General features: G+C 45.0%; 1 protein-coding gene across 1 annotated transcript in view; it reads right to left on the bottom strand.

Moving 5' to 3' along the window:
- Window positions 1-643, bottom strand: part of palm3 (paralemmin 3) — an 86,848-nt gene extending 86,205 nt beyond the window's left edge. The window contains exon 1 of the mRNA XM_079500175.1: window positions 151-643. The gene's annotated coding sequence lies outside the window, so the exon portion shown is untranslated. The remainder of the gene's footprint in view (window positions 1-150) is intronic.
- Window positions 644-7,187: the final 6,544 nt, after the last annotated feature.

The following is a 7,187-nucleotide window of genomic DNA, read 5'->3' on the forward strand; positions in this document are numbered from 1 at the left end:
GCACACTTTCAAAAGGTGTCACCCCAAGGACATCCACAGTTCCACACATACACAGGACAGGACATTATGCACTCTTTTCGAACACAGACAGAGAGAAATGCTACATGCATCGCACACAAAAAAACAGACCAAATTAAATGACACTCTTACCTGTGCAAACTTTCTGGGCCAGTTGATGATATTAAGTCCAATAAAACGAAACCAGGAGGCAGAGACGTGGAGGAGTGAGATACACCAAAACAAGCTGCTAAAACAACGTTCCAGCTCTTTAAATTTAGGTGGAGGGTAAGAAAAAAACAAAACAATCCCCTCTATGCAGCTGAACACCTGAGAAGAGTCTCTCTCTCTCTCTCTCTAGCTCTCTCTCCGAAAGTCGTCACATGAGTTCGGGCCACCTCGACAATGATGTCGTTTAATTTATAGGGCTATAAAAAGTTTGTTTCAAAGACGGGAGTCGCGGTTTTATGATACGAGGATGTAGTCTCTCTCTCTCTCTCTCTCCCCTCTGTTCTAGTCACTTTCCCTCCTACTCTGCAGTGTCCACTCACTGTCCACTCCAGTAGAAGCCGTTCCTCTGGTCCAGAGCTACTACGTCGGCTTGAGTCTGTCCGTCTTTCTATCCGGTCGCTCAGCGGTTACCTGACTCGAGTCATTAGGCCAGCCCTCACTGTTGCCAGATTGTGCGTCAGAAATAAGCGGTCTATGGAAAAAATAAATCACACCCGTGTGAACTGAGTGGTGTAAGGTCTTATATAGACTGATCAGCTGTGGTCTGACGTAATGTCTCATTCCGGCCAATCACAATACACCATGCTCATTTTTTTGGCACAGACAGACAGACAAACAAAGCCAGTCGTAGGAGTGGTTTACACCACTCAAAAACTCAAAAGAATCTCAGAAACATCATCCGACCGATATTTTACCAGTAAGTCGCCCTGAGCTGAGGGCGAGGTATCGCTGAAACAACAGGTCTGTTTTCGAGCCAGGTAGGGCATAAAATGTGTGCTAATTAGTAAGGCCAGGTGGGGCCTCGGGCCAGGCGTAATTGTCGGGCCTGTTGAGAACTCTAGTTTTCGCCAGCTGCCAGGCTGCACTAATAACTTTGGGGCGGGCCATCCATCTAGAGTTTGAATGGGCCCTCTGGGGGATCCAGAGACGTTCCAACTAAGTCCAGTGAGCCGATGTGTTTCTTCAAACTGTGCCTTGGTCTGCCCCGGGGTCTCATCCAAGGGGCCAGTGAGGCTTTCCAATGTTGAGGCTCTCGGCCCTAGCGGTAAGAGGAGGGACTGCAGGCGGACCCGTGGAAGTATGACGAGGAAACCCTGTGCAGCTGGGCTTTAACGTTGAGCACGTTTGCACTTCCGCATTTTCGAAAAAAGGCGGAAGTAGACGGTCCTTCCGGGTGCTTCAAAACACCACTGAGCAACTTCCACTGACATGAATAGCGGGGGGGGGGGGGGGGGGGGGGGGGGGGGGGTGCTTCGCGCCAGATCAGTCTCTATCCTTTTATATACTCTATGGTCTCATCCCAGTGGGACGTGCCTCGAGGACCTCCCTAGGGAGACGCCCGAGATGCCCGAACCACCTAAGCTGGCTCCTCTCCAGGCGAAGAAGCAGCGACTCTACTTCGAGTCTCTCTCGCGTGAATGAATTTCTCACCCTATCTCTAAGGGAGATGCCAGCCACCCGTTGAAGAAAACTCTTCGTTGAGAACCACTGGTTTAAATAACATTAGGAAACAAGCCTAAATAAGCAAATACACTTTAGAAACAAGCAAAAAAAGCAAGAAAAAACCGCAACTAACAATATTTACAAGCAACATCACAGAAAAACAAGCCCAAAGTCACTTATAATAATCAGACATGGCAACACTGACCAGCCCTCTTCCAGGGGCGTAGCTCGCACACACACCCCCAATGGTGGAAAGTGGTGAGTGGGCTACTGTTACTTCAGTATGCCTACACATTTGAGCAGCCTATTTCAATTGTGTGGACACTGCAGATTTAGATTATTATCTTAAAACACATACATTAAACTTTATCTTAACTTTAAGTATAACTATTACAAACTCCAAACATACTGTAGGCCAATGTTGCATTGCGCAGGACCAAATTAGCCATTGAGTCAGTGAGGCCGGAAACTGGACTGGCGTGTGGTACTGGATTTGAGGCCTTGACCAGAGCTCCTGCAGGGGCCCTTCATTGGCTGTTGATTGTGTTAAATTTAGGTCAAAAGGATAATTAAAAAATCACACCTGTGTGAAGTGAGGGGCGCTCTAATCATCGTACATCATCATCAAGAATGGTAGGTCCCTTCTTGGCCAAGGGTTCCCACCGACATACTGTACATATATGCCGATTTGCTCAGACACATGACGTAAATTCTCCATCCATTGTCAATGGCATTTAATGTTTGTGTTCAGACAGAATCCACACTATAGCTGTTTATTGGAGGGCGCCCCTCAATAACGGAATAATAAAAGCTGCACCCCCCTACAACCCCCCCCCCCCTCTCTCTCTATGGGGTTAATCCGTCCCTGGCATTGCGATGTGTTGTGAGTTTGTAGTAGTTGGCTATTTTCAAAAACACAGGCCTATACTCACAGAACAGAGCCAAAGTTAAAGTAGGTCTACTCACGTTATTCCAACTTCAAAGCTATTTTGATGCCAATGCTTTTGTGCTTTTACTTAAGTCAATTTTTTAATAGGCTACAGGCCTTTTACTTTTATAACAGAATATTTTTATATGGTGGTAATTAGGTAAAGCATCTGATTCAGCTGTTCTGAGAGAGAGAGAGAGAGAGAGAGAGAGAGAGAGAGAGAGAGAGAGAGAGAGAGAGAGAGAGAGAGCAGGCGCCATATGCAGCAGGACTACTGTACTCCATCCTCAACCGGCGCTCCTGGAAGAAGACTATAGGCTATAAGGACTTGTGTTCTTCTGAGTGCCCATTATGCCTTCAAATGTCAGCTCTTCCTCCGTAAACACAATGAAGAGGAGCCACAATTATTTCTGCAGCCAAATGCTGAGGAATGGTCATTATCCTCTCTGCAGGCAGCCTCCTCAGCACATCACAGAATATTATGATATTACTGTGTATATACATGACACACATGCAACCCCAAACAACTGGTTTGATATTCAAAATGGGTCCCAAAGTATGTGGCCTGAGGCGGCATGTGCATAATTAGAGTAAATCATTATAATAAAGCATATAATATATTATATAAAGGTAAATCACAGTAGGTAATGGTATTGATATATAGAGTAAATAGAACCGCTGCTTTTTCACATAGAAAGGAGCCAGCTTAGGTGGTTCGGGCATCTGGTAAGAATGCCTCTCGAGCGTCTCCCTAATAGGGAAATCCTCGATGCACGTCCCACTAGAAGGAGACCCCCGGGCAGACCAAGGATCAGATGGAGGGATTATATCTCCAAAATGGTCTTGGAACGCCCCCGGGATCCCAGAGAATGAAGTTACTAACGTTGCTCTGGAGCTCTCTGGTGGAGCTGTTGCCCTCGTGACCCGACTACGGATAAGCGGTTAAAGATGGATGGATGGATGGATGGAGTAAATAATGTAGGTGTCATTAAGTTCATCAGCACATGTGTCAATATACTTTCTTTCTACTCTATTTACTTTCTTTCTTATCTTAATCTGTACTGAAAGAGATGAAGCTAATTACATTAGGTAGAACACTGCTGCTGTTTACTTTGCATTTTACATGTACAGTTCCCAACCTGTGGGCCGGGGCCCACTGGTAGGCCGTATGGGTACTGCAAGTGGGCAAAATACTTTAAGATTTGAATGATAATATATTAACATTAAAAAGTGATACCAATAAATAAGAACGTAAAATATACTACATTATAGTTCCATTGCTCCGGGGTGGAACACAATGGATTGCTTGATCATTAAAATAAACATGATCTGAAAATGCACGCGGCCCACCCATCTGACCACCTAACACGGCCTCCTGCATGGGTGGGCCACGAGTCTGCGAATGCTCTCAAGATTGATGCAGAAAAGGTCGAGAAACACCAGCCTGTATAAGTTGTGTTTGTGGGCATGTTCAGTGGTGGGAAAAGTACAAAAGTATTGGCATCAAAATGTACTTAATGTACAAAATTGTACAGTAAAATGTACTAGGTTACTTTACACCAGTGGTTCCCAAACGTTTTCATGTCAAGGACCCCCAAATGTGGTACTCAGTGAGGACCCCCATAAGAGAAGATTTTTATGGCTCTAGCAGTGATTCTCAACCCGTTAAATTTCAAGGACCCCCAGTTTGACATGCAGTAGTCTACGGACCCCCATTTAATCGCATTTTTGTCTCCACCAGGCCGAAGGCATGGGGAGAGAGTATGTTTTGCACTCCGTCCGTGTGTGTGTGTGCGTCCGTCCTTCCTTCCTTCCTTCCTTCCATCCGTCTGTTACCAGCTAATCTCCGCCACCGTTGGCCCGATCCATGCCAAACTTTGCACACACACTCCCTGGATGCCAACGACGAACCTCTGCCCCAAATATTCCTCAACGGCCTGTTATAGCGCCACCATGAGGCCGATTTAGGCAAAACACATTTCTGTAGATTACTCGTACACATTTTATCCATACATCACACAATTCGGTATACACTGTCTCCATAGTCATGTGATCAACATGGATCTGCACCATTTCCCATCTTCCATCCTGTTTGGCTAAGATTGGCTTCCAAAGCTCACATGATTGGTCCGTTTCGAACAAAATGCCACAACTCACAAACACAGTGTGCAATTTCCGTGAAATTATACACGCACATTTCCACTCGGCCGAGGACGACATGCCACTCATTTTTTCCCCAAATCAGCCTCACGGTGGCGCTATAACAGGCCAATTCCTGTTTTTAGCTATAACTGCATCGATCTGTATACAACTTATCTATGCGCACTCCCTAGAGGCCATGGAAAAACATTGTCCTTGCATCCCTCCACATCTGCCGGTTATAGCGCCACCATGAGGCCAATTTCTGCAAAACATATTGCTTATGTTAGTCGCACAGATTTCATCCAAATGTCACGCAAATCGGTACACATGATCTCTGTAGTCATGAGATCAAGACGAGTCTGTTGGATTTCTCAGATTCTACACTGATTGGCTAACATTGCCTTCCAAAATTTTCAGGAGTGGCCCGTTTTGTACAAAATGCTGCACATGTCCTGCTCATCCAGAATTCTATCCTCATGCTATGAGTGATCTGGCTCTGCATTTCCTCAACAAAATGAAGAAAATTGTTGCAAAAAAACATGTTTATATTACTCCTAAACATTTTGCCAAACATCTCACACAGTCCTATCCTCCTGGTGGAGACCTGTGCCCAGAAGGGCACTTTTTCTAGTCTATCTCTGGGACCCCGAATTTATAATTGTAAAATCAACGTTAATTTAACTCTGAGAGTGTACAAATGGAACCAAACGGACCCTAACGGGTCTGTTTTGTTCCATTTGTACACTCTCAGAGTTACAGACCCATAATAAGACCCATTATAGTTCCAAACTATAATTTAGCTGGGGACCCCCTGGAACTCCCTCAAGGACCCCTGGGGGTCCCCGGACCCCACTTTGGGAACCACTGCTTTATACTACTGCTTTCATGATTGATGCAGAAAAGGTTGAGGAGCACCGGCCTGTACAGCTGCGCATTTACAAAACTATATGACCCAGACATGAATAGGAATGGGTTCATTTGTCCAATTGAACGGCATTGTCATCTGAATCATTAATCACATCAATGGTCCCTTTCCCTATGCGTCAGAGAAAGTGACAAAGAGAGCCAGAAAAATGGGCAGAGGTCATTACATATTTATACACGTTGTGTCTGTGTCTGTGTGTGTCTCTGTGAGTGTGTGTATGTCTCTCTCTCTGTGTGTGTGTGTGTGTGTGTGTGTGTGTGTGTGTGTGTGTGTGTGTGTGTGTGTGTGTCTCTGTGAGTGTGTGTGTCTCTATCTCTGTGTGTGTGTGTGTGTGTGTGTGCGTGCGTGCGTGCGTGCGTGCGTGCGTGCGTGCGTGCGTGCGTGCGTGCGTGCGTGCGTGCGTGCGCGCTCATGTGTGTGCGTGTGTTTGCCACTTACACTGATAGAAGCCTAGTGGCAGTCCTGCAATGGGAGGCCAGTAAAATGTAATAAAAGTCGTAAGTATAATGCAGGCTATGCTTTCTGCTGCATTGCCGGAGGCCAAATGACAACCCTTCTTCTATACACGATTTATGGTCCACCATAAAAGAAAAAAACATATTACAGGTACAAAGTGTTTCTATACCTCCTCCTCGGCCCTCTTATACTGTCTGGCTGTGGTGCTGATGATGAGTTCTGACCACACCGTGTTGTCGTCTGGAACACAAACACGCTGCAGTGTACATATTATGGCCAAAACACATGCGCTGTTGTGACTAAAACAACTCAACTTCAACTTAACATCACTGCAGGATTCCAGATGTACTGTAGTAAGGAGCTGAGAGTGGGTGATGTTCTTTTCCACACGAAGCTTCCGTTTTGCAGTTACAAAATTTAGCAGAATAGAGAAAGAAATAAGGGGCAGATAGCAGGACAAAAATATAAAATATACATAAGATGTGTGCCCAAAAAAAGAGGAAAATGAGGCGGAATATCAGTCTCTTGTGCAAGGAAGAGTAGTAGCAGTTATACAGAAGTATATAGACAATATAGTATAAGTATCAGGTCAGTATCATGTTCAGTATCATGGTCAGTATCAGGTCAGTATCATGTCAGTGTCATGGTCAATATCATGGTCAGTATCAGGTCAGTATCCGATTCATGTCAGTGTCATGGTCAATATCATGGTCAGTATCACGTCAGTAATAATGGTCAGTATCATGTCACTATGATGGTCAGTATCATGTCAGTATCACGGTAAGTATAGATTGTATAGTGTATGTGTGTGTGGCGTGCGTACATGTGTGATAGATATTGTGTGAAAACTATACCTGCAGCACTTTTGCTTCCATATCAGTTACTTGATACACCAGAGATAAGGGATTTGCTAATGCTTCTAATGAAGCTACATTACTCATTGGCTACTGCGTAGGCTCACCGACACCTACTGTTGTATCACATATAAATAAGAACTAGCTTTATATCAAAGAATTACACCATCTTGACTTGCACCCTCCTGTCGCTGTAGTCATTTGTCAACTT

The sequence above is a fragment of the Electrona antarctica genome (genome assembly GCF_951216825.1).
Source record: "Electrona antarctica genome assembly, chromosome: 4".
In the NCBI taxonomy this organism is placed as follows: Eukaryota; Metazoa; Chordata; class Actinopteri; order Myctophiformes; family Myctophidae; genus Electrona; species Electrona antarctica.